The 26,725-nt window shown below is 44.8% G+C and overlaps 1 protein-coding gene across 2 annotated transcripts in view; it reads left to right on the top strand.

The window, feature by feature from the left end:
• znf438 (zinc finger protein 438) overlaps nt 1-26,725 on the top strand; it is a 46,043-nt gene that overhangs the window by 654 nt on the left and 18,664 nt on the right. The window contains exon 2 of one of the 2 annotated variants that reach the window (XM_027274192.1): nt 10,660-10,870. The exons of the other annotated variant lie outside the window; for it this stretch is intronic. The gene's annotated coding sequence lies outside the window, so the exon portion shown is untranslated. The remainder of the gene's footprint in view (nt 1-10,659; nt 10,871-26,725) is intronic. 2 annotated transcript variants of the gene reach the window in all.

Genomic DNA, 26,725 nt, shown 5'->3' with positions numbered 1-26,725 from the left:
ATGTGATGACAGACATGATGAGACACATGTGCAAACAGACAACAGACTGACTGTCACTGTCCTGTCTGTGATCAGCCTCACTCATGTCCTGTGTCAGCAGTGCTGGATGTGTACCGGTGCTCCAGGACCACGGGAACAGATGTGACCCTCAGAGGAGGGAGGTTGTCAGATGGATCTTAGTTTGGTGGAGTGTAGAGAAGTGAAACAGGTGCACTTAACCCGTTACACACGAGTCTTTTAAAGGAGAATACAAAGCCTTAACTGACTCTTAGTGTATAATCTTAATTTAGAACTAAATGGATGTAGATGGGGGTCGACTTTTGGGCACTTTGACTGTCAGATGACAGAAATGCATCAACTATTTCATGTTTTAGTTTTGGCTGTGTGAGGCCAGTGCAAGAAATGTTGTAAACTTTTCAGCTGGACTTTATTTCCAGGAGTTTTGTGTGATAAAATGCTTCTATCGTGTGTGTGTGTGCATAAGTGTTAAATTCACTGGATTATCTGAAAACTGATGTTCCCATTTGGCCTTTTTGTCTTTAGAATATTTACTATATTAGAATAAAGTTACATTTACTGGGATAAAATTTGTTAAAGGTCCCTTATCATTTCAATAACTGCATCTCTTATGCTGCTTATGTTCTACCAGTCAAAATACTTTATTATTGTAGAGCCAAAATGGCCGCTGTTGGTGTAACATTAGTATATGTTATATTATTGGATTTTTATTACTGATGCATCACCAGTGGAGTAGTGCATACAGTACACACAGCAGTTCAGTTAGCACTGGACAGACACACACACCTAAATCCCCTCTGGGATTTACAAGTGTGTGTGTGCCCATTTATTAGTTACTCTTATGCTGCTTATGTTCTACCAGTCTGTTATGGCCAGTGTGCTCTTCTATGCTGTGGTATGTTGGGGAGGTAGCACTAGGAAGAGAGATACTGGACGACTGGACAGACTGGTGAGGAAAGCAGGGTCTGTGGTGGGCATGGAGCTGGAGGCGCAATCACAGAGAGAAGGACCCTGAGCAGGCTGCTGTCTATAATGGACAATGACCGGCACCCCCTACACACCACTTTCATTAATCAAAGGAGCTTGATTAGCAGTAGACTCCGGTCTCTCCACTGCAGGACTAACAGACTGCGTAGGTCCTTTGTCCTCATGGCCATACAGCTTTTCAACGCCTCACAAAAAGTGCTACACACACACTGACTACATAGCTGACGTGGTATATTAATTCATCGGACAATAACTGAACTATTACTGTGCAATAACTAGTAAAGTAACGTGTGTCTCTTCTCTTACCTCTCTTTCTCAAAACTGTGCACCACATCCCACCCCCAATCATTACCTTGTTTTGCACTAATATTTATTTATTTATTCATTACCATGACAGGCATTTTACCAGTATGACATTTTTCTATTTTTGGAGCAAGGTACAAAATGTGTGTACAACATACACTGCACCTTTTGTCAGGCAGCTGTAGTCCAGACAAGCAGGCGCTTACTTTTTCTGCTTTTGCCACAATTACAGATAACTGTATCATCAGTGACGACGTAGCTCTGGTACTAACTCTATTAAGGGGACATGACTTATCTACCGACCTGTTACTTACCGTGCTTTTTCTCACTCACTGTCTAAAGTTGTAATGTTGCAGTTTTACAAACGTGAAGCTATTTTCAGTTATTATTCTGAGATACCCACAGTGTGAAACAACCTGAAGGCACCAGTGTGAGGTCAGTACTCAGACTACAGAGTACTTTTAGCTGGAAACAGGCAGTCTGTGATCCATGTAGGAAGATTCCTCGTTTCTGTGTCCCTAATATATTTCTTGCACGTCTCCACGGGGGAGGTCAAAGGTCAGATCAGGGCCGGCTCTAGCCATTTTGTCGCCCTTGGCGAGATAAGATATCGATGCAAAGACTTCCTGTGTGCATGTGGATAGAGAGTAGATATTACCTGTTACAAGCTGCAGAGTAACTGTATATTAGTTCAAATTTAGTCTGATAAATGCATGTCAATTATTAGTAACTTGTGGTTTATGCATTGCTAAAATAAAAGTTGCATCAAAGAGATGAGGTAGAATATAACTAAGTAACAACGGACCTGTTACACATTCCCTTCAGGTACTGTACATGATAAAATGTAACAGATATTGGTATTTCAGTAACAGTATTATTCAGGCGGCTAACTACAGGCTTGCTGTTTAAATCCATATGCTTCAAACTGTATATTATATTTACATAGTATTGTAAATACTATCAGTATTTGTTGTATGTCATTTATTACTGTGTGTGTGTTGGGTGTGCGTCTGTGCTGTTCGTCTCCTATGTGTTGTATTTTAAGTTGACAGATGATCACATAGTAAGGCCTCTTCCTATTTCTCTTTACATTTGACACCTACAGTCTTTGAAGATGTAAGTTGCTGTTATCTGCCTCCATCTTTGCCCAAGCAAGTGTGCAAGTGTCAAAAACTGCAGTTCATAGAGCATCCACTGGAGGCTGGTCTCCATAAGTCCCCATGTTCAAATGTCCAACTTCACAGCAGAAACAAACATGTTTACAGCCTGGTACATGAAACAGTTTTGGTCTCTATAGATAATTTCCCCGTTCATGACAACTTTACTGAGGGTGAATTTATATACAACTCCCCTGTTCAAGTCATATTAAGGCTTAAAGTTATGAATAATTAATAGCGTGGCTGCTTTGAGCATACAGGAATCATCATTCAGCTCACCTCAGCTCCACCCACGCTCCACCTCTTTGCCCATTTTAGAATAGCTGGGAGGAGGCTGAGGCAGGGCTGCCAATATGGCGACAGCCAGAGCCACCACACTCTGAGCTTCATAACGGCTCGTCAGAAACCTGTGAGTGGCATCACGGATACGACATCCATGTTTTACACTGTCTGAGTGTGCCTCCACAGGCATGACGTCTTAGTCTGGGGCTAGTTTAGACCACTCTACAGTACATGCGTGGCTCTCATCTGTAGTCTCTCTCTGTACAAAGACAGGTCAGTACAAACTCCTCGATTTAGTCCTTACTGGTTGGAGTCCTTCTCCTGTTCGCTGTCACATTCATGCTCCTCTGCGTTTCTTAGAATGCTAATTTCCTGACTGCAGATGACATCCATGACACATAACCATTTCCAAATGATGGAAAATATTGCCGTAAAGATTGTGTTGTGTGACACAACAAAATGATTTCACATATCACACAGCTACTCTGAGTTCTAAACTAACATTTTTGTAGTATTTTTGTTATATTGTCAAGAATCTTGTTGTCACAGGGCGGCCTGGCAGGGCATGTGCCTCATGTATTGAGTCCCGGGTCAGTGGTCTGGCTTTGATTCCAGCCTCCTAAAATATAATCACACCAAAATAAGAATATCATTATTCCCGAAATATCGTGATGATATTATTTTAGGGCCGTGTTGCCCACCAGAAGGTCTCAGCTTTCAGGCCTACTGTGCCATACTGTAAGAAAGCTCTGAGACCATGATTGAATGTGGCTTTGAATGTTGAGGACTGATCTGGTCCCGGCGGTGTTTCTGTCAATTTGAGACGGTTCACAGTCTCTGCAGATTTAGATTAAACACCTCTAAGATGTTAAAAACGAGGACTTTGATCCGCTGCGGTGAAATGAAGACAAATTCTCGGCGAAGAAAGAAAATTCCCCTCCAGTCTGATCCATCTTTTTGGAACTGAAAATCTCCCTCACTGTGGTATACAGTATGTTCCAGAGAGTGTTCTTGCTTTTCCTCTCCAGATACAACAAATGTATTATTTTCACTATCTGCAGCAGCCCAGTTTTTGTCACATAAAAGATGCTGTAAAGGTCAGTAAGCCCCACATGTCTTGGGTCTTTAAGCCGTGAAAGTTGACTTAAAACAGTCTTTTCTCTTTAGCAGTGGCTTCACTCAGCACTGGGAGGTTCCCAGTAACAACACAGCTTTCTGTACTTTCTGAGCAGCTTGTGCCTTGTTCGAGGGGTCTGCTGTCAATCTGATGTAATTCAGTCTTGTATGTGTCAGACTGACAGTGTCAAATCAGTTAGTCAAAGATCTGACTCATGATAGAGAAAATATATTTGGAGAAAACTTTTTTTTTTTTTGGTAGGAAAATATCTGTCTGCAATATTTAGTGCTGATGATGGAAAACAGGTCACACCAATCAGCACTTTATTTTTTCGCATTTGGTAAAACTTTCACACTCATAACAGAAACTCCTACAACACAGCCAACGCGCACTCCATACCGGCTCTTGATTATCGCGCTGTGTGCCGCTGCGCTCTCCAGTTTGATTGTGGTTGTTGTCATCGGTTGGAAATCCTGATTTCTGTTCTGCTCACAGAAGACATCATGTAAACTCCCCCACAAAGTTTAAAGGGTCAGTTCAAACACTTTATTCGTCCCGGTTTTAAGATCTCTGTCACTGAGAGGTTTGCCTCTACTCCAATAAATCAGACTTGAGTGGTAGTTTGTTTCTAAAACGTTTTTTAAATGTTACCAGTCAGCTCTCTCAGGTTTTCCAGTATCAAGGAGCCGGCTCATGTTTACAGATGTTAACTCGCTAAAGTTAACTATCAGTATATGGCGGTGATTACCCACAAGAGTCGGTGTTAGGCTCAGTGAAGACAGACTTAAGTTTGTATCAAGAGCTGAAACTGACAAATAATCAATTAGCCGATTGAAAGAAAATGTAATAATTTTCTGATTCAAGCAGAATTGTCAGGAGCTTTTGTGTTTCAAGCTGTTTTAAATGTGAGGATTTTGGGTCACTGAAGATGTCGAGCTCTGATGTTTCCAACATTGTCAAGACAAAATTAACAATCATTTAATCGAGAAAATAATACCCCAGGCTGATCTTCTGCTTTCAGCTGCTTATGGAAAGTTTACCTTCTACAATAGGAAACTAACACACATCAAAGAGCACGGACAAGCTGATTCTCACGGTGTAAAATTTCCCACTTTGTGTGTTTTGTGGTCTGAAGGATCCATATCAAGAAAGTAGTATGAGTAAAGTATTCTCAAGATCTCAAACATACATATCAGTCCTTGAAGAATCTAATGAGGGTCAGGCTGTAGTTTGTGGTCAAACCTCTGAGGGTGGAAGGGACAGCTGTGGACACAGAACGTATGTCAACATGTTTCACTGAACTGCTCTCTACCACAGAGAAGGTCCTAGCTGATTGAGAGAAAATAAAATGGAAACTATTTTGATAATCGATTTTTTGCAAAAAGGCAAAAAGGCGCTTTTCAAGCAACAGTTCCAGCTTCTTGAGTGAGAGAGAATGCTGCTTAATGAAATCATTCTTTATCAAAAAGAAGTGAGCTGTGTTGGCAGAGGAAACCTCTGGAAAACATGCTCACATACCACCAGAGCTTTTTTTTTCTTACCCAACCCTTTAGTGCTCTTAACTTGTTTAAGTGCAGGTCACAGTGGTTATGCAGAATAAACCGTACACAAAGTTCATTTAAGGTGTCAGAATAAGAAAGTTACTCATAAAGACACGAACCAGCTTGAAGTGAAGGTGTCAGTTCATCTGATAAATGACATTTCCATGTATTGTTCATTTCAGAGCAGCTCGCCTGGTTAGCCTACACACTTTTGTTTTGTGAATTTTTTTTTTTTTTTTTTTGCAGACTCAGAGCAGCTCTGTGTCCTATAGATGAGTCAGTGTGAGGAACCCTCCCTTCCCACACACACACACACATAGAGCAGAGTTCGACTGCTTCCTTTATCTCGCAGCTCACCGTGGGAAATACCTCAGACCTTTTTTTTAAAGGTTCGTCGCTCACAATGACGTTGAAAGAAAAGTCACACTGTGTCCTATCATTTATCACCAGAATACGAGTAAGGGGTTGGCATGTAAACCTGGCATCCAGCGTAAACACATGCCAAATGAACGAGCGGAGCGTTTACTTTGGCCGGCGAGCAGCTCCAGTGTGGTTTCACATGTGGCGAGATGAGGAGGGGTGGAAGCAGGCAGAGGAAACTTAGATGCTTGTCTAACATTTCCGCTCAATCATAACCAAGATCACGTTACCATAACACACGCAAGGCCTTTTTACCCAGGCGCCACTCATAGCCGGGCTTTGAAGGAAGAATCGAGAGCGTCCCAAAATCCTCTTGACATTTTAACACAAGTATGATAACGCAGCCGAAGCTTCATTCAGTCTGCATGAAATGGCTGGCAGGGTGGACGCTGGAGCTGCTTCTCGTTATGTTTTCCCAGCTGAATTTTGCTTTAAGGCTTGGCCTACTTTCTCAATTATGGCATCTCTACATTATGGGCGTAATATAGGCACAGCAAGACAGGATTAAACTGCAGCGCTCCCATAAAAACATTAATGTGCAGGCTAATTCAAAGACGGGCTCCTTTTTTACTTTTTTTTTCGTGCTGGTTTTGGAAGCAGACCTCAAGTTTGTGCTCGACAAAGTCCATCAGCCTGTTTAGTCTAATTGAATAAAACCATCGAAGTTGTCTTTTTTAGTTCTAAGCAGCCGATATGTATCCCGTCTGTTAAGTGCTGCCCAAAGATGTCATGAGTGGAGAGTTGAGGAACAGGGAAAGTGCATCTCTAGCCTGAATAATGAATGGAGACCATATTGTGGATGGAAAAAGGAGGATGTGGTTCAGTAATAGTCTGGTGAACATTTCTCTCTCTGCTAAATTGTTGGTCTTGCTAGACTCTTGTTTCCAAGAAAAGTTAATGAAAATTACATGTGAAGCTTAATGACTGACTTTTACAGGATTTGCAGGCTGCAGGCGGTGCAGGCATATTATTATATTAGGCTGCTCCTTTGAGCATTAGCATAGTTCCTGGCCGTGTTCCACTTCTAGCAAACCATTTTGTTCGCCATGTGCGTGGTAACATTTTGTTGTCGCGTGGTAACATCACACGAGGTTGATGGGAGCAGACTGCACCATTTAGACCTGGATGTATGGTCGTCGTCATGGTAACCGGCGGCTTGTTTTCGGATCTGTCGTTTCGCTTAGTGCGACGATATATTTATGATACGTCGTGAGTCTCTTCTGAAAAACATGAAGTTGAGTCAGGTCAGTCAAGAATAAATCAAGGGGGGGAGGGTAAACCCGCCCCTCCTTTATTACCCCCTGCTGAAGTGCCCTTGAGCACGGCCCTCAAGTGTTCCTGAGACTGTGGCAGTCTGAAGGAGCTCACTTCAAGTGCGGACGTGGGCTTAAAAAAAGGAAGTTGTGCCATGATCATGAGAAAGTGGCAGTCCGTAGGGAATCACTCGGGAACTGGAGGGTGGCCAGCACGGACCACATTGTGGAGTGTGGACGGACACTGCTGAGACGCCCTTGAGCAAGGCACCAAATCCATAGCTGCTCTCAGAGCGCCGCTACATGGCAGTTCATCACTACACATCTGTCTATTGGCCCTTTGTGAGTCTGTGTGTGTGAGCGTGTGTGTGTGTGTGTGTGTGGTTGTGTTTTGAGTCAAAAAAGAATTTCCCCATTGGGGATTAATAAATTAACCTTCTCCCGTTTAGACGGCTGATTGAGATCAGGGGTTTATTTTCTGTTTTTGCTCAGCTATCTTCGCTCTCTGGCGGGGAACTTCTTTCACGCTCTGTTTATTTCCACAGATATATTTAGTATCAGTGTAAAAATGTTTTGCCTGCAATTTCCTGTTTTTAGTCGAGCTGAAACAGTCGGTTGATTGACGGCAACATAATCGTTACCATGGAAAACGTTCGGATGCGCTGCTTCTCTTTGACTCAATGACAGTAAACTGAACGTCTGACTGTTTGTCAGACAGAATGGATTGATTGGTTGGTTAGCTGCTTGGCCCCATGCGTTTATCACATCTTGAATGTATGCATGACGTAGTCTGTCAGCCTATGGCGCTGTGAGACAGGTTAATTCCTGGTTAAATGTTTTGGCCTATGTGAAGACTTATACATTCATTTATGTCTGGCAGTTCAAATTTGTCAATTAGCTTCAGACACGAGGGAAAATCTAAGTCATTTTGGGCCTACGCGTGTTTATTCTGTCTGAGACAGACTTATGAATTTGAAACCCAAGCCCACGCCTTGTCATTCCTCTGTGGTCCCTCCTACCCCAGCGATGGCACGTGCATGAAAGGCAGCAGAGAGGCGTTCACTTTCATCCCCTGTCATTTGGCCGCCTCCCAAATATCTCGTCTAACCACTCGTTCATTTCTCCGCTCGTCCCGCCCACCGTCTCCTCAGCCCCTCATCCCTCTGCGTATCTCTCTTCCAAACACATTTGTGTCTCTCTCTCTCTCTCTCTCTCTCTCTCTCTCTCCATCCCACAGCTATGATTTAGGCGTCAGGGTTGCTCCCACTCCCTCCTAGCCCTGGATCAAGTTACCCTGCCATTACTCAGTCGTTCCCCCTGCGAGGGCGCTCCATGTCAGGCATAGCGGAGCCTGCCTGCCTCCCTGCCTGCCTCTCTGGACCTGCGGACTAGCGCAGTTCAACCACAGACGCCCCTGGTCAGTGGAGTCGCTCCAGCTATGGCACAGACTCGCTGGAAAATCCTGCAGACGAGCGAGCGGCGGGGAGCGGGGTTAGCTGTAGTTTCAGAGCTGTGTTTTCAATTTTAATGTGGGGGTGAAGGGAACTCCGGCATAAAGGCTGCACTCATCTGACTGCAAACAGGTTCCATTAGAAATCTATCTGTTTTTCACCCTCACACCCACAAACACCAGAGTTTACTGGCAGGGCGGCGAGCTGCACGACAAGCCCGGCCCTGCCATGCGTCACAAGTCTTGCGGTGATTTGTGGACCTCATCGTTTTATGGTTATGTAATGTCGGTTCCCTTGACGAGTAAAACCTCTTGTTAAACTCCACGCCGCCCTATTCCCATAAAAGTGACTGATGCAGGCAACGGCATGAGGGCCTAGCTGCCCCGGTAAGGTTGCTCTCTCTTCCTACAGTACATGTCTTGGTACTGGATGGGATCTGTCCAGTTGGCTTAGCCAAAGCATGACACTGCAGAAATTTCACTGGCCTGGCTTTATCGCTTGATTAATGCACGCTGAGTAAAACTAGTAAATCTACTGAGGAACTGTGGGATCCTACAGGTCTAATTTACGAGAGCCAGCGAGGGAAAGTGTATACCTTTGTCTCTGCCTATGCCCTTTCATAGAGTGTAAAATTTTATAGAGGCTACAGCATCCTCCTCCTATTAAGCCTGTTGTGCACTCTAGCGAAGCCATAACTCCCTTTCGGCTATCACCAAGCTTTCAGCTCCTCCGTAATTTATTTAGGTCTGACATATGGCTGTCCTGTGTGATGCAAGGTAACATATCGCACAGGAAGGCCCGCTCAGGCTAGGCTAATCCTTTCTAATTGAAAGGGAGGCAACGTTGTGGGCCAGTGGCTTGTATGTCGCTCATCTCTCTGCTTGTTTTACAGTAATGAGACATCTGGGGCCGGAGAACGGAGCTGATTGTAGAGGGGAGAAAACGGCTCGTGAGCCCGAGGGCCTGTAAGGCCTGTCACAGACAAAACAGAGCTGACTGCATGTTTACTCCTGTCTGTATGTGGGCATTTTATTTGGCCCTCTGCAGCTGCCTTGGCACGGGCTTATTTGCCATGCTAATGTTAGATTAGATTTATTTCAATGAAAGGACTAATCATTTTGGGATATTTTAGGACAGGGGTGTGGATATTTCAGGGGAAGGGAGGGGAGAGTACTAATATTAGGCCCACATCTCTCATATTGCTCTGTAATGCTCCTTTCTCCATATAGAATAGTTGGTTATTCTTGGCTCTATTTTGTGTATATGAAAGCAAAATGGTTTGCATAGGATAATGTGGTTTATTTAGGCACATTTATGAGCATCTGCGCCCTGAACAGATGTCCTTTAAGTACAGAGAGCGCTCACGCACCAGGCAGCATGACTGTCAGAGGTCACCAACCTGTTATAGCTCCAGGTTGTTGCACAGCACAGTCTCCTGTAAGACAAACAGAATCAAATCAAAATATATTTAAATAGTATAGGTGTGATTGGACTTGGTTTGGGGTGTACAACTTGTCCTGGTTTGTGGTGTCTAAAACAACCATCTCCAGACCTTCTTCTCGAGGACACAAATCATCAGCTCATGAGCTCAGTTGTGCTGGAATGAGCTCCAGCTCGTATATCCAAACCTCAGCGAGTCACAGTGAAACAATGGATCTGGATGGATACGTTTGAACCTCAGCGAGAGGAAAATACAATTAAACATGTAGCAGATGAGCTAACTCGAAGTCACTGAAGAAAATATTTTTCCGGGACTACCATAACTATCATTAATTCAGCGCTTCCTCTGTCATTTTATGCTTTTAATTCCAACTTTGAATCTGTGGAGCAGCTGGAAAGTATGTTGGTCATTGTAGGATGACTGCATTAGTCACAAGGCCAGCCGCTGTCCTTTAGTGCTGGCTGCACAGAACCACAGCAACACCAGAGATCAGCTGGAGCGCTCAAATAAAATTATGCTTGATTAATCACCATTAGTGATTCAATAATAGCGTATTATTTATAGTTTTATAGCACGGAGGTACAAATAAATGTCTCAACTCTTGAGTGTCCTTGCCGAACACACTCTTTGAGTGGTACCAACACTATTAGCTTTTTGCTCGTACTGCCACCTTGTTTTTCTGCCCCAAGCTACGAGCAGGCCATGCTGACCCCGTGCGTAGGACCTGGCGGTGCATTAAGGCAGGTCTGCAGCTACACTCCAGATCCAGTTGGACACGCTAAGCCCTCTACAGCTCACCAGAGGCCTCTAAATTGCTGCCTCCCAGTGTTTGAGGAGGATTTCAGGAGAGATTTTTCTTTGTTTGCTGTTATGTGTTTCTCCCCCCCGCCTATCTCAGAGGTAACTACACACACACAGAAACACTCAATATCTTCTCTTGTGTGAGCAGAAACTCAAATCTCTCGCGTATACTCACATGTACTCGACATGCCAGTATTACTTCATGTTTTATCCTCGGGAAAATATACACTCACACTCCGCGAAAGTGACAGACCTTGGCGAAGGTACGTGACAGGCTTAAGGTTAATTGTAAACTGTTGTAATCCATGATTTGGTTGGTTTGAGAGCAGAGATAGCAATGGTTCAGCATGTACCTGTCAGTACTAAATGATTGCTTATTTCCTGCCAGAGGGGGGAGGGCTGGAGATCAGGGGGAGTAATAGCAAGCAGCTGTCTCAGCTGGACCTTACCTTTCCTTTCTCTAACTGCATGCCAAAACACCTCGTTCTGCTCAAGTTCTGCACTGCTTGTTGAAGACACCAGCTGCTGTAGGTAGTGTGTAATCAGGATGGAGCACGAGAGAAAGCTCCATCCACCTCGATGAGTGATAACTTCCTGTGAGGCGCTGTTAGTAAGTAAGCATCGCAGGCTAAATGAAAAGCATCATTGTTTGTCCAGCGGGCTCACTCAACGCCTGCCGGTTATGACAATCCTTTATATTCTCCCCACTGTGGCTTTCTTTTGTGATTAGCTAAACGCTCCATCGATCCTCCAAGTCGAGGCCCCCGGAGCGAGGGAGCCATATTCATCACGCGGCAAGAGGAGCATGCAGGATGTTGCGCCGGCTGTCCCTCTTTCATTGGAAAACGATAAACATAAATCTGCGGAATGCGTCCGTGTGATATAAGTCGACGGCGGACCAGAGGAGGAGGAGGAGGAGGAGGAGGAGGGGGACGGGGACGGGTGGAGGATGATCTGGTCCTCTTTTCTTCAGGCAAGAGAATTAGAGAGCCGGAGCTCTGTGGGGTTTGCTGACATTTGAGGGGGTGGGAGAAAGAAGAAGAAAAAAAAGCTCACTTTCAGCAAAGGCAGACTTTCAAATAAGTGTCACAAAGTGCAGGATTGGCGCTCCGTAACAGGAGCGAGGATGTGAGGGCTTTTCAGGAGCCCCCTCGGCAATGGATCGGATAGGGCAAGGCTTCTCCCTGTGAATCACAGCTAATTAACGAAGTAATTAAGATCAGAATCTCCTGCTCGGAGAACGACTCTAAATTGTCTATACATTCAAACAGGCCATCAAAGGGAAATCCCTTCCATTCATGAAAGGGGTAAATGAAAGCGTTCAGACCCTTTCCCTCTCTATTATCCCCTCCGTGTGTCACACAAGGGACATCTGTTGAAAAGAGCAAGTCAATGTTACGGTGAGTTAAAGCGCTCTCTGCTCCATCAGAAGCACTGTTCATAATGCATTCGCTATACATATTTCAGCCTGAGTGAATTTATTTCAATAAGTAATGTCACTCCAAGGACACACTTCGATCTTTGTGCGGTGGCCGCTCTTCACTGTAAGCCACACCATATTGTTATCTCATTCCTCTTGTGGCAAATGATAGATTAACAGACGGTTTATAAACAGGGCACTGAGCATGTCCACAGTTTTATCATCCCCGCACACTGCCAAAATAACCTCTCCCCGTGATGGATGTATTTTCCAGTTTTTATTCTGCTGCTACAAGCTGCAAGGATATCTGTGGGTATGGCCATAATGTCAGGGCTTACAGGGAATTTCATATAGTGGGCGTGCAGCGGTTGCGATTTATGGCTGGGATTAAGTTCACCAGGCTTTTTCTGGTAGGCAGTATTTAGGTGGTGCTGTCTTCTAGCGCGTTGACTTTTTAAACGCAGCAACTTCACGAGGAAATGCTGCAACACTTGTGTCATGTTAGTGGTTGATTTTCGCACAGAACTGAAACCACTCATATGAAAGACATATTTCAGTCAGAACAGTACAGTTAGCATATTTCTTTGCAGTCGGCGGTGTGGCTGGATGGAATCATCCCCTCACCTCTCCTCTAATACCACCAGCTTACTCAGTGAAACATGTTGCCCATCTCTTATTGGATGGAGAGCATGATTATAACAGGATGATTGCCATAATATTTGGGACAGACACTCGTGGTCGATGTGATCGATCGCTCAGTTGCTGACAGATCCTGATGCATCTCATCTCGTTATGGATGCAGCCACTAAATGACGATTTAAGCATTATGCAGCATGTGCTGTATGATCTAGCACCATTTTGAGTTTTCCCTGAAGCTTAATAACCCTAATATTATATTTCATAAAATTATTAATTTCTTCTGACATTAGAGGAAACGGTCTTTATTCAGGTGAGGCGGGGCACCACTTAACTCTGAAGAATCAGGCAGGAAATTGGACCCGTTTGTGTTGTGCAGTAACCTGCCTGCTGTAGATATGTGTACATACACCATGTCAGTAATCAGATTACTGCCCCACAGCTTGGTTTTGTTGAAACTCATTATTTCAACTTATAGAGGCTTCTCTGTTTGAGCTGCAGTGTTAGGCAGCTGTCAGACAGGATCCAGCGCTGCAGTAAAAACACAGCTTTTCTATTAATTTCAATGGTGGGTCGACCATTTTGGTTGCAGCGGTCTGCGTCTCAAAAAGACCTGCAGCGGAGAAGTTTAGCCAGATTCAGCTTTGAAGCCTGACGTCATACTGTGACTGCCAATGAGACCCTTGGATCCAGCAAACCTCCACAGCCTGAAATGTCTCTGAAACTGAGACTATCCAGGTGGATTCATGGACTGAACTCTGATAATCTACCTGTCATGAACCCAGCTTCTAAATCTGAGATTGGTTAGCAATTTACTCTGCAAAATAGAGAAGAAGTTTAATTTGGTTTGTGTCCAATGGTTTGAAAGGGGGGAAAGCGAGGTTGAGAGACATAGACAGTGAATGAGTGAGTGAGCCAGCGCCAGCCTCGATAAAGCCAAATCAAAAGTACATACATACGTACATACATACATACATACATAAAAAGTTATTTCCTGATTGTTTCACAGCAGTTACATTCAGAAACACTTAGATACACCCCCAGCAGTCACATACGCTGCCGCACAACTAGGGATGGGAATTGATAATATTTTTACGATTCCGATTCCATTATCGATTCTGCTTAATGATTCTCATTTGGGGGAAAAAAAGGAGAACAAACAGTTTGATCAGCATCATCTAGAGGAGGTAGTGAACTGGAGCGAGTACTAGTACAGCTGCCAGCCTCTGAGCCAGCCAGACTCTCTCTCTCGTCATGGCCATCTTCTAAATGTAATGCAGAAGGCATTCGTTTCATGTTAACTGTTATAGCATGTTTTACAAAGAAGCACATCGCGCTAACATTATAGGCAGTGTGATATTTACCTTCTGTAGTAACCGCAGAGGTGCTCATAGCCTGGCTGCTGCCGCTGCTGCGAGGTTGAGATTCATCTCCAGTCCGAAGCGTGTCAAAAACATGACATTCATTTAAAAGTATTGCATTATATTGCGCAAATGTTTCTGCATGTTCGTCGTGTTCCCTCCCGACGCTGTTATCTCCACTTTGCAATGATTGCAAGTTGCCCTGTTGCCGTCTTTTTTGGTAAAATGCAGCCAAACTTTGGAGCGTTTGATACGAGTGGGTGACATTGTTTACTACTGATTGCACTGCATGTACGAAACTTGCGTAAGGTACGTGCCGTAATTTGTCGTGCTTGCTGGAATCGAGCGTGTGTAACTTCTTGCGGAAGTTACGTGACGTAATTCGTGCTTTCTGGAATCGATAAGAGAATCGTTAGATAAACTGCCAAACGATTCCATGGAATTGAAACATCCCTACGCACAACCCTGCGGTAATTCTAGCAGCGGCTGATCCTGTCCTTAAGTCTGACTTTGGATGGAATGATTGTGAATACATGCATCACTATTCGTAATTGTCTCTCATCTCATCCAGCTCCACTCTGCTGTCAATCAGCTGTCTTTGTCACATACATGCGTACTTACCTGGTCACTTGTATACTTAGCCAATAAAATCAACTTTGACCTGGAGAAATCTTACCGGAAAATCAGGTTAATCTGTCCAGATCACAGAAACATGGTTTCCTGTTTGCACAAAGTTTATTCGGTTATAAGTGCACGTAAACACCAACAGCTGCTCATACTTTGGACCTCAACTTTATCTATCTTGTGTGTGGTTTCCTGTGACATCAAATGGGCCTGTCTGTGCCTGGTGAGCAGCTCAGTCACAGCACAACGTGGGAATCTGCCTCTTACGCGCAACTTTACGTGTCAATAAGCGTTCTCTGCTCGGGGTACAAAGCCAGCCCCTGTTTCCTGAGCTGTCTTGTGCAATTTGTGCTGAGCTCGGTGTAGCGCCGGAACATTTCCACTTGTGTTTCACCTCGGTTTATATACTCTGCCGAAAGACACACCAGGTCACCAAGTTAGAGGCCACTACCTTTTCTTTCAACACGTTTCTTGGATTGCATTTGACCCCGCTCACCTTTCTGAACACTGATGTAGGCGTTACTTTTAGAAGAAGTGAAACTGCTTCTTTTCAGGTTCTTCACCTTCTTGATGTGAATTGGCAAAATTTTGCAATAGTACAAAAATAAAGAAGCTAGTATTCTTTTAAGGGCTCCTTTTCTGGTTACAGTAAAAAATCATCACATAACCCAAATCACTTCCTCTTCTCTTTCCTCTCAGGCAGGAAGGGGTTACTCTCCATGTTTCCTGTCCAATTCCCAGAGCTCCGGCTACGTTCTGATTGCTTTCTTGATGTTAAACATTCCCAGGCTCCTATAACCTTCTAGCTTGCCTCTGCCGTCCAAGAGCCGTCCCAGGTGAATGAGTGGGCGAACCTCCTGTTTTTAAGGATAAAATCTCTCACAGGGGGGTGGGAGATACGGGGACTGGAGGGGCAGGGAGCCGTGCGATGGGAAAGCATTCTTTCTTTGCATTCCGTTTAGTTGGTGTAAGACTGTGGGAAAGCATGTTTTCCCAACCGCGGTTTGTGTGAGCGTTGTTTCTTGTGAAGAAGACTGCGTTCAAGCCAAAGGGACGATTGTGAAAAAGCATGTAGACCTAATTAAAGTTTGATGGAACAAATAAATGAGTCAGTCGGCTTTAGGTGCGTGTTTCTCATATCGAGGGTAACATGCGCTTCCTTTTTCAAGCGTCATCCTTTCAGTTTTCCTTCCATGACTTCCCTCCCACTCGCTCCACCCCCCCACCCACCTTACCACAAGACACCTGATCGACGGCTGAGTTATGTTATCTCGTCTGAGTCAGCGGAGCATTCACATCAGTCATAAAACAAACGGGATCCAGATTGAACTAACATGCCTGCGTGGATGGGGAGGCTGCGGTGTGGATATGACCCAGGAGCAGAGCTGGGCCAAGCCGGACTATATTTAGCCCAGCGATGCTCAGGCTAATTGCCCTCCCAGGCCTAATCATTTCCAGGCTCTGCAGCTCACAAACGACTGGAGGGGAGGCCAAACACCCACTAACCTCATGTTAAAGAGATGTCAGCATCAATGGGGCTGTCAGAGCGCTCCGCAGACAAGACAAATTAGCACAATATCCTTCCTCCTCGTATGCTATTAGATGCTCCATAAGCGGATTGGATCGGAGAGTCCAGTATCGCTGTCTGCTCTCGTGTATTAATTGAATATGTTTTCTTGTTACTGTATCAGTAATGTGAAGAGTCTTGGCAGCATCCTCCACAGGCGACATTGGGAGGTTGTCTTCAGTTCATCCCTGCTTTAATGGCTGCTTCAGCAATCCCTTGTGAATGATAAATCCCCCCGCTGCTGCCTCCTACAGCCAGCTTAGCTCCTTGACGTGGGCCTAACCTGGGCTGCAAAGAGAAATGCACCAGTGCCTCCGCCCTGCTGGACTATAGCTTTAGCTGTGATGTGACGTTGGTGGAAAAGTTTACTTTGTGGTATTTTGGTCCCCCCCATCCCCCCCACCACCACCAGCATGAATGAATTCCTGTCCGCGTTGAGTTGCACCATTTCCTGTGTGGTTCCTGTCCCTAAGACTTGCCCAGGTTAAACAGCGGGCATGTGATCGCCCGGGTCAGGCCGGTGGTAGGATGAACAGGTTGGGTTGTCTCTATGCCTGATAATCAGCCCCCAGCTTCCTTCCTGGTGTAGGTCCCAAAGGTATGCTGGGAAAGCTCATTTTTCCAAGACCGTTTTGAACACCTGGAGACCGAGACATGAGAGTGATGAAAATGATTATATCAAACACTTTCAATGAGCAGCTACAGACTTGTGACAAGTAAAAGGAAAAACCCGTCAAAGTGGATTCTTTCAGGATGACACCGCTCCCCATCCACAGCCCTCCTGCTGATTTATTATATCACTTAATGACAGCTCTCTCTGGAAAACTAAGTTCACCCCTCTAGTGGACATCAGAGACCTGACCTGGCACAGAGTGAGGCCGCACTCAAACAGGATCAGGCGGACACAAACCAAACCAAACTTCTTCATGTCTCTATTTTGCAGCATGAATTACAAGCCAGACACAGATTTAGAAGCTGGGTACATGAAATGAACAAAGCCAGAACAGGTAGAGTTTCAGAGTTTAGCCCATGAATCCACCTGGATAATCTGAGCGACATTTCAGGCTGACTGTGGAGGATTTTAAATGATCTGATTATCTGATTGGCGGCCACAGTGTGACTTCGGGCTGCGTGTTTTTTTTTAACCAAAATTTAAATCCGACTCAACTTCGGACCGACAGACTGGCCAACACTCGGTGTAGCACAAACAGCGCACTGATAGTAAGGGTGAGTTGGGCTAGCTGTGGAGCTAAGCAGCCAGGGTTTTTAAACTTTTACAACACATTCAGAGCCTCTTATGAGGAAATCTCTACACTGAAACACATTGTTTACACATGTAACATTTAGGAATGTGGTCAGGATTAAGATTTTTCCAAAGTACTCTTGTGTCTCTAGTTTGTATACACTTGAAACACTCAAAACAAGTGAGATTATCACATTCAATGCGAGTGGTTCACGTGCCGTCATATGCTTAGATGTGCTTAAAGCCAGCCAGTGTTGTCGTCTAAGATTTAAAATTTGCTCGATATGGACAGATTGAGGACCCATCAAAAGAGTTGAAATATTCAACGAAAGCTCTCCTCCACGTCTTGTAGGTCGTAGGCTGTTCAGTCAAAAGGCGAGCTCAGAGCCAGAAGCACAGGGTGAGTGAGAGAAAGAATAAGTGAACTGTGTTTGTCAGCTTTTTAAACCCTGAAATTGATTCTTCTTCTGCGCTCTTTATTCTAATGACAAGCTAATCCTCCTCTCCTGTTTCCCTCCGTTATAAATAGAGCCTCTTATTTCCCCGCTCTGCTGTGCGCTGCTGCTGCTGCTGAAAATTAGCACTCATGATGAGTCTGCGCTCTCAGCAATCAATTTGCCACACTAAGTCCCTCCAAAAAGGTTACCTGTGGCAACTGAGCCCCGGTCACGTAGAATCGCCCTCTCCTGCCAATTTTTATTCAGCTATTTAAACAAATGGCAACGTCTGGAGAGTCAGCTGAATGAAATGTCAAAATATTGATGTTGAATGGTTAGGTGATTTCAGGGCATCTGTCATACGGACAGGAGGGTGGAGGGTGGAGGTGTTGCACCAGGATAAGGGGGCATGTCAGCCCCAGGGCTACTTTAATGATATTAGTAGAGATCTGCTTATTTATGAGGCTGTAAGTTATTCATGTTCAGCACTGCATATCCATCACAGATAGATTGCTTTATTGTAGCCTGCAGTAGTCGAGCTAAGTAGTAGTGCTGCTATCAAAGTATTTGATCATCAAATACTTTGATTCATTTAATAATGCTGACCTGACAGTCCTCCTTTTGACCAAGTGCTGCACTGCACAGTGAGTCTGTCTTCACTCACCTTGCTCCCTCCTCAGTCATTGAGATGTGGAGGAACGCTGCCTGCTGTTCACGATGTAGCAGTTCCCCTCTCATTTCCCCTCCCACCTGCTTCCTCCTCTCGCTCCCTCTTACAGGTTCAGTATACTTGAAACAATCTAGTTCATAAAATGTGTGTGTCTGTGCCTAAAGGGAACAGTGTGTATAGCTGTTCTAAATGTCTAAAGTTGAATGTGGTGCAGAAATCTGACCATCATCCTTCAGGCTGCAGCTCCCTCCAAGAGCCTCTTTTGCATCTTCGTAGTTTCGAGGCAATAAATTGTCTGAACGTGGATAAAGGCATCAGCATGCTTCAACAAAATTGCTTGTCGGACGCTCGAACAGCCTCTGAACCCCCCTCCCCTCACACCTTTCTGATTAGGTATAGGTTTCCAAAACTACAATCTGACATTCCTTCAGGTGTTGCCGTTCAGTCTGATACAAACTCTTTGGCTCTTTGACATGGGCAGAAGATGCAATGTACAGTTCTTTTCAAGTACACTAAGGGCCCACGTGTCTGCTTGAAGGCATTCATGGTGTTGGACTTGGTTGTACACCCAAAAAATGTCCTCAGCTCCATGTAACACACTGTTTTTGGCCTCTGTAAAAGTCTTTTTTGCTGCAGTTCATCATGTGACCGACACCATTGCTGTCATTCCACAGTGTGACCACTATGTCAAACAGGCTTCAAAGCCTGGTGGTCTACATGGGGACTTGGTCCAGGAAGATTGAGTTGGTTTGCTAGCATACATGCATTTTTTCGTTGTTGTAGTTGTTTCTTTTCAACACAGTGTAATTAGATCCAGCTTAACACATACTGCCCCAATCTGGGACTAGACGTGTTTTTATTGGCAGAGCCTTGCAGTGACATACCTGTGAAGGACTGCCATGACAGGCTGAGGACAAACCGTGTCTTTCTCAGCTCACTTTGTGAAAAGTCTTAATGCTGGATGTTTTCTATCATAAAACCAGTTTCCTGAGAGGTTGAAGGTCACGGGCAGAGATTCATAGATTTCTCTGAATCTTTTCTAATATTATGGATTGTGTCTTTTGCAACTATGCTTTGAACCGTTCCTAAACTGTTGGACCACACAGATTTTCATAACCTCAACCTCACCTTTTGAGGATTTTATTCCCCTGTGGAATGTTCCAAACAGTGTTTTTCAAATTCACAGTGTGCGTATAACAAAGGTTTGAACACTAAATATCTTGCACTCGATTCGATTGAACATAGGTTAAAAAGTCATTGCATTCTGAGCTTCTTTTTGGAGTCAGGCTTGTATATTTCAGCAGTTTTTCCTCCATTTTGTTGTCACAGCTCAATTAGTGAAGCACAAACTATGTTGTCTAACCCTTTAGTTTGTTCTGAGAAGACCAAGAACATTTATAACAAGTAGGAAACCCTCAAAGTCATGGGATTCTTAGTATCAGGACTACATTGGGATGTGTGAGATGACAGCAATATTTGGAAATAATTTTTTCACCTGGCTCCAGTCGTGACATCTGACAGCACAAGAGTGAATTTATTGTTGATTTTTTTTTCTGTTTTGGTGACTGTGGAACCCTGCTGATAATGGCTTCATGATATATTGTAAAACGCATCCATGGGGTTGGAGAGGACACACAGACACACACACACACACACACACACACACACCTCATTATGTGTCTCTGTGCTCCTGGAGTCGACTGGGCAGGTCTGCGGTGTGTCTGGCAGGCTGCAGGGTCTCTGGGTTGCTCTGATAGCGCTTGTTCCTTTGAGGCCCCAACATGCTGTGGATAACGACACCAGCCTCATCCAGAGTCTGATCTCAGGCCAGCGCGAAGCGGTCCAACGTTCCAGCTGCCAGTACCTGGGAAGGATAAAGATACACCCATGGTTGATTGGTTGAGCACATCATCAGACGTGTAATGCAGGGTTTGATAGCTGATAGCACCAGTCCTCCCTGCTCTGGCTCTTCTCTGGCACACAACATTGCCTGGATGCACCCTCGGAGAATGAGCCCACCCTTCTTGTCTCCCTTGTCTCCCCTTGATCTGCCTCAACTGGCTCCTCTCCCCCCACAGTTCCCCCCTCTGTTCTTTCTGTTTCTCTCCCCCCGAACCCACCTTTCTTCTTCACTCCCCCCCCCTCCCAATTCCTCGTCAGATCCACAGGGCCAGATTTTTATCGCTTTTCTGCGAGTCCTGCGAGGGGAACCTTGAGGGTCTCAGTGGGATCAATTTAAAAAGGAAGCGCTTGTCTCTCCTCCTCTCCTTGGCCCTCTTGGCTGATTGGGTCCGCTCGCCAGGAACTTGCAGGCTTTTGATCTCAGCCACCCCCCTCACAGCCCACCCCTGCTCCAAGTTTTTGCCGGCTCTAAAAAAAAAAAAATTTGTTCCACTTTCTGAGAAATGTGGGCCCCATCCCCTTCTTCTCTGCACCTGTGAGAGACAGAGTAAAAGTTTTGTAAACCCACTGGGTGGTACTAACAATCTATGGCGTGATTGACTTCTCTTTGAAGATGTGAGAGCGATCCGTCTCTTCAGGTGGAGGTACAACCAAGAGAGGACTCGTGGTCCTCGGGCAGTTCGGTTGAACAACCAGCGAGGAGTTGCTGCGAGGTTTCGATGCATAATTCACACGGTGTGGGGGGAACGGCTCGCTCTGCTACAAAGAGGAGAAAGGTACGAGGTGGTGCCTGCGAGCGTTCCCATGCTGAGCTGTGTTGAAGGTGCTCTCTCCTTTGTACGACATGAAGGAACACTGACCCTTCAGCTAGAGGGACTACATTAGAGTACAATAACTAACCAGGGAGTGCTGGGTCCAGGGTTTTCTGTTAGAAATCCAGAGCACTGTTAAAGGATCATTCTGGTTTATTGGAGGTTGGGTCTTTTATGATTTGTAAAGATGACGTTGTACTCAGCAAAGCTTGTCATTTGTCATTAATACTTTTGGGGAAAAGAGTGCATCAATAGGAGCTGTTCTTTACATTGGCAGATACCCTTGGTTGAGGTCATGGATTTTGTTTGACCATAGAAAGAGTTGGTTTGTAGGTGCTGTTAGCTCACCTGGTAGAGTGTGCGCCCCATCTACAAAGTAGTGTTGGGAAGTTCTAAGTACTAATCTTTTTTTGGGTAATTTCGTAATTTTAGCTAAGTGCAGCGCTGTAGCCCTCTTGTGGGCAATGTAAACCTGACAAATGAAACTTGAGGACACATAGTTGAGTCATGAATTAATCATTTTTGTTTCCTGGCCTGATTGAGCTTATGCAGCTGCCATGTGGCGAGGAAACGTACTGCATGAAAATGAATGAATCACTGACTGAGACTACTCATTACTCCCGAGTCATATAAAGGACTAGTTCAAATTGAACAATACATTCATGACCGACACACCACTAGTACAAAGGTTAATTCCTTGCCGCATCGATTCAATTTCAGCCTATGGTCCTTTGCTGCAAACAGAGAAAGTTGGATGTGCATCGTTAACATACAGAACAACTTGTGTTTTTGTCTTGGTTAACAATACGCTGTTGGCCTAACCAGCTCCATGTCATGCAGTTGGGACTAGGACTTGTCTGCGGGCAGAGCAGCCAAAGATATAAGTTGATATCTGCAAATTTCTGTTCCAAAAATGTAACCACACCTCCAACTGTTTCTTTTTTTTCTGTCTGCTATGTCATCTGCTTTAACGCCCACTGTGTGTGTGTGTGTGTGTGTGTGTGTGTGTGTGTGTGTGTGTGTGTGTGTATGGCCAGGGGGGTTGGGCCAAAACTTACACCAAACTATGTTGATTACAATGCTTATCTCACTCCCTGGTTTCCTCAGTAGAGGCACATGACCTCAAAATGCAGGTTTTTAGAATTTACCGTCCCTACACTAGTCTGACTCACAGGAAGTAGGCTGTGGGTAACAGCCTGCCATTGGGTGACTATTCCAGTTGGAATTCTCCTCCCCTTCCACTTTTGCAAGGATGTCATCACTTCGTCCTGGACTTAGCGCCTCCCAAGATGACTCTGATTGGTTTAGAGAAACACAAACAAACCAGGGTGTATTTTTTTTTTTCCCCACGCCAGAATGACAAAGAGTTCAGCCAGACCATTCTCCAGCATTGGCACAGTGCTAAAACAAAGTGTGGAGATAGGTCTGGCTGTTCTGGAGACTAGAAGACTATCCTTACACTGGGAGACAACCTACTGAAGCAAGAGCTTTCTTTGATACTTGGCATTACTGAAACATTTCAGTACCCATACGGTATCCTAAATGAAATTATGACCACATTTATGGAAGTAATAGCCAAGTTGAAGCTGGTTTTTAACAGGGGTAGAAACACTCTTGTTTGTTTGGACAGGAACCAGGCCCCATGACCCCCTCCTGCCTCTCTCAGTCCTGCCAGGTCACTGGAGGTCACACAGGAGTTTTTCTTGTCCTACCTTACTGACCTCTGGTCTCTTAGGAAAACACCAGTCACGACTCAGGAAAATTCCTGGTAAATTTAGCCAAACCAGGCCACAGGCTCTTTTGTTTTTCCAGGCCATATCAAAAGAACGTCACCTTATTTCTCACTGGTCCGTTGGAACAAACTGCTTCTCTCAGCTGCAGGAGGGGAACCTGAAGGCTTGAGGTGGTTTTCGTCTCTGAAAAGTCCCTCAGTGATGACATCACCAGTGTAGTTGTGCACTAATTGAGGTTTAATGCTAGAGTACAGTGAGCAGGGCTGTAATTTTCCCGCCCCGGCCTGGAATAGAGACGACAGCTTTTCATGTGGTCTGGGCTAATTTAGGTTGCAGTGCTGCAGCTGTGGGACCCCTCACACTTTTATCCTTCTCATTCTGCCTAGAGATTAGAAGATATGAGGAAAGCAGCTTGTTTATAAAGGACTGTGACTTACAGTAGAACCGAGAGAATGAAGCACAGTGTTAATAAACTGTTGGTGAGACCCTTTGTCCAACAAACACTGACATGGAAATCGGACTCTTTTTTCCAGTGCCTGTTGCAAAACCAGCATATTCTTCAGTAAGTCCTGAAGAAAAAAAATCTGTCCTCCCACTTCCTCCTCCTGCCTAAAGACTGCACTCATTCCGAATGTAAAGCAACATATGTCAGAACAACACAATGTGGTTTCTTCAGGCCTCCGTAGGTGGTAGAGGAGGAGGAGTAAGAGCGTGAGGAAGAAGCGGCTGCATTATGCAGAATGGCATTTCAGTGTATCATAATGATTGTATGTCCACAGCGCCTGGGCGTAATGACATTCATCCTCCCATTGAGGCACGCACACCGACACAAACACACAGCGCTACCTGCTCTTTATCCCATCCGCCATATCAGGGTCCGTGTAAACATCAGGCCCGTTTGAAGTGGAAAGCCTTAATCACAAGCGTAATCACTGACATTGCTAGATGGTTACTGGCGCGAGAGAGGAGGTGGGGGATACCATCGAGGCTTGTAGAGACACCTGACAACAGCAGGAGACGTGACAGTTACACTCTACACAAACTAGAGACAGTTTATTTTAGTTTTTTAGGTTTTACTTAACTGAAAGCATCACTGCAGCATCAAGTAATAAACCAAACCTAATCCCATGTCATACACATTTAATTAAGGTGTTAATAAACTGTTTTGAATATATGAAGTGACTACAGATGCACAGCGAGTCAGTGAGTAAAAACAATGTTTTTTTCTTCTCATGAAGACGAGATAAACTGGGACTTTATTGATCCTGAGAGACGTTGGTGCAGCAGTTCCAGTAAAATAGATTCATTCAGTTCAATCACTGAGTCTGCCTGAAGAAACATTTTTTTAGTCCTTTCTGATGTCAGTAGGTCTGTTGCTGTGTTGTACAGCTTGGACAGGACATGTTTTTCTGAGCGTGGTGACATCACGACGGAGCAGCTGTAAGCTACTTCTGCAGGTTCAGTAGATAATTTCTCAAATTGACCGGCATTAAGCGTGTGATCCCTCAGAGGACAGAATTATTAGTGGTGTGATGACTTGGGAAAGCTGTGAAATGCTGTCTTGAAGAATCCTAAGAGGCAGTGCGGTCTTTTGGTTTCTGACACGTTAACATCATGTCTGAATGTGAATGTCTCTTCTTTGCTGACTGGGCAAACAGCGAAACCCCACTAAGCGCATCTCTGTCATGTCACAGCTGGCACTCTGTTCTCCACGTGACTTCAATCCCCACCTGGACAGTTTTACCTGCCAGACTTTAACTTGCTCAGATTTGGTCATTTTCCATGGTTTGCATGCTTCAAAATGTGTAAATTTGCTATGTAGTTTAACTTTTGTCTGTTTTTATGATCTGAAGTTTGCACAGGGTGTTTTATTTTGAAAATCGTTTCTCTCTGCCGTTTCTATGTCTGACTTCCAGCCACCTCGATCTGCTCTGTGTAGATTGATGCGGGCTGCTCGAGTGGGGTTTGAAACATTGACTAGAACAGGCACGACTAGCTCCGGTGGCCGTGCCGCACACGGAACGCGTTACATCCGTGCCCAGTGGAATTTGTCTTTTTAAATGTCCATGAGATGCTTCTGATTCTAAAACAACAGACTGATTCTTTCCACACTAATGTGTCATGACATATGCTAACTTGTGCAATCATATTACATTATAAGAACAATGTTCCCTCATTGATGCGACAGTACACAGCAGCAGCGCTTCACACACACACTCAAACAGAAGCATTTTGGTAGCACAGTGCTGCGATCAGGAGTTTGTGAGTGAAATGAAAATAAGCAGTAGATGTCATTGTACATTGTGTATCAGTGCCTGTGTAATGTACAGTGGCCTCGGGGTGTGATTTAGAAATGAAAGAGCGTTTTGTGATTAACTCTCAGCACATGCACGTTCTCTCACACACACACACACACACACACACACACACACACACACACTGATCCCATTGTAGCAGTCGGGTCTCGCCGGCCTCTGCATGGGCCAAAGCCTGTTAACTCCAATTCAGAGCGTAGAGGCTGGTAATGAGCACTGTCAGAGTTGACATAACAACCTCCCGCTCTGGGGCTGATCTGGAGTCAGACAGAGAGCGAGAGAGGGAGAGGGAGGAGGGAGAGGAGGGCCTGTGTGTGCTGCGTTGATCTGGACTATCTGCAGATGAACCAGTGAAATTCACGCTCAGACTCGGCTGTGTTTTGGACATTTATTTGCTATTCGCCTGCATGTTATTAGAGGAGGGGGAGTTTCCTCCTTTAGATTTGAATGCTGTCACGGTGACATGTGGTCACAGGAGAGTTCCAGTTAATCACGTCAACTCACACTGACTGATTTTAAATTTAATTCCTCACACTTGGAATAAATTACACTGTACTTAATCCCTAATGCTCCAGTGATGCTTAGGACTCAAGTGTTATTTCAGTGTACTTTCTGACTTTGCAGGGTAGAAATATAATCATAAGTGTGATCTTCATATTTAAATAAACCGTGTGTGTACATGCATGTATAACCCGAGGATGATTTTAATTACTGTGCATCCTAATTCCCCTTGAATAAATGTTTTCTCAGTGTCTCCATGAATACAGTTACATTATACAAACGTTAGGCGCTCTGCAGCTGTCCTCCAAAACAGTGCTTTTCTTCACAATAAGCATTTTTCCCCTCCGTCCCCATCCCGCCTCATTAGAATCAGCTTGTTTCGAGCGGATGACTTGCTGTGTTGTCTGATTTGAGTTCAGGCAGCACAAAAACCAGCTCCTGCATTCCAGCATCGCGTGTCCCGCTCCCGTTTCTCAATAATTTATCCAGACAACTAGAATGATTATTCTATGAATATGCACTAAAAGTTCCTCTCTAATGCTCCTTCTCTCTGCGTTTGTGCATGTCGGTGTGTGTGCGCATATGAGTGAATGTGTAGCTGTGTGTATGCAGCTCTTCTCCCCCCTGAAACAAAGGAGGTGTCAGGGCGAATTAGCCCCCCTTCGACTGAACGCCCAGAGAGCTTAGAGATGCACCACAGGTTCTGCTGAGTCGCACATGAGCCGCGGTGTCT

The sequence above is a fragment of the Larimichthys crocea genome, chromosome XXIII (assembly GCF_000972845.2).
Source record: "Larimichthys crocea isolate SSNF chromosome XXIII, L_crocea_2.0, whole genome shotgun sequence".
NCBI lineage: Eukaryota > Metazoa > Chordata > Actinopteri > Sciaenidae > Larimichthys > Larimichthys crocea.
The sequence above is the reverse complement of the archived record's forward strand: the minus strand, read 5'-3'. Positions and strand labels throughout refer to the sequence as shown.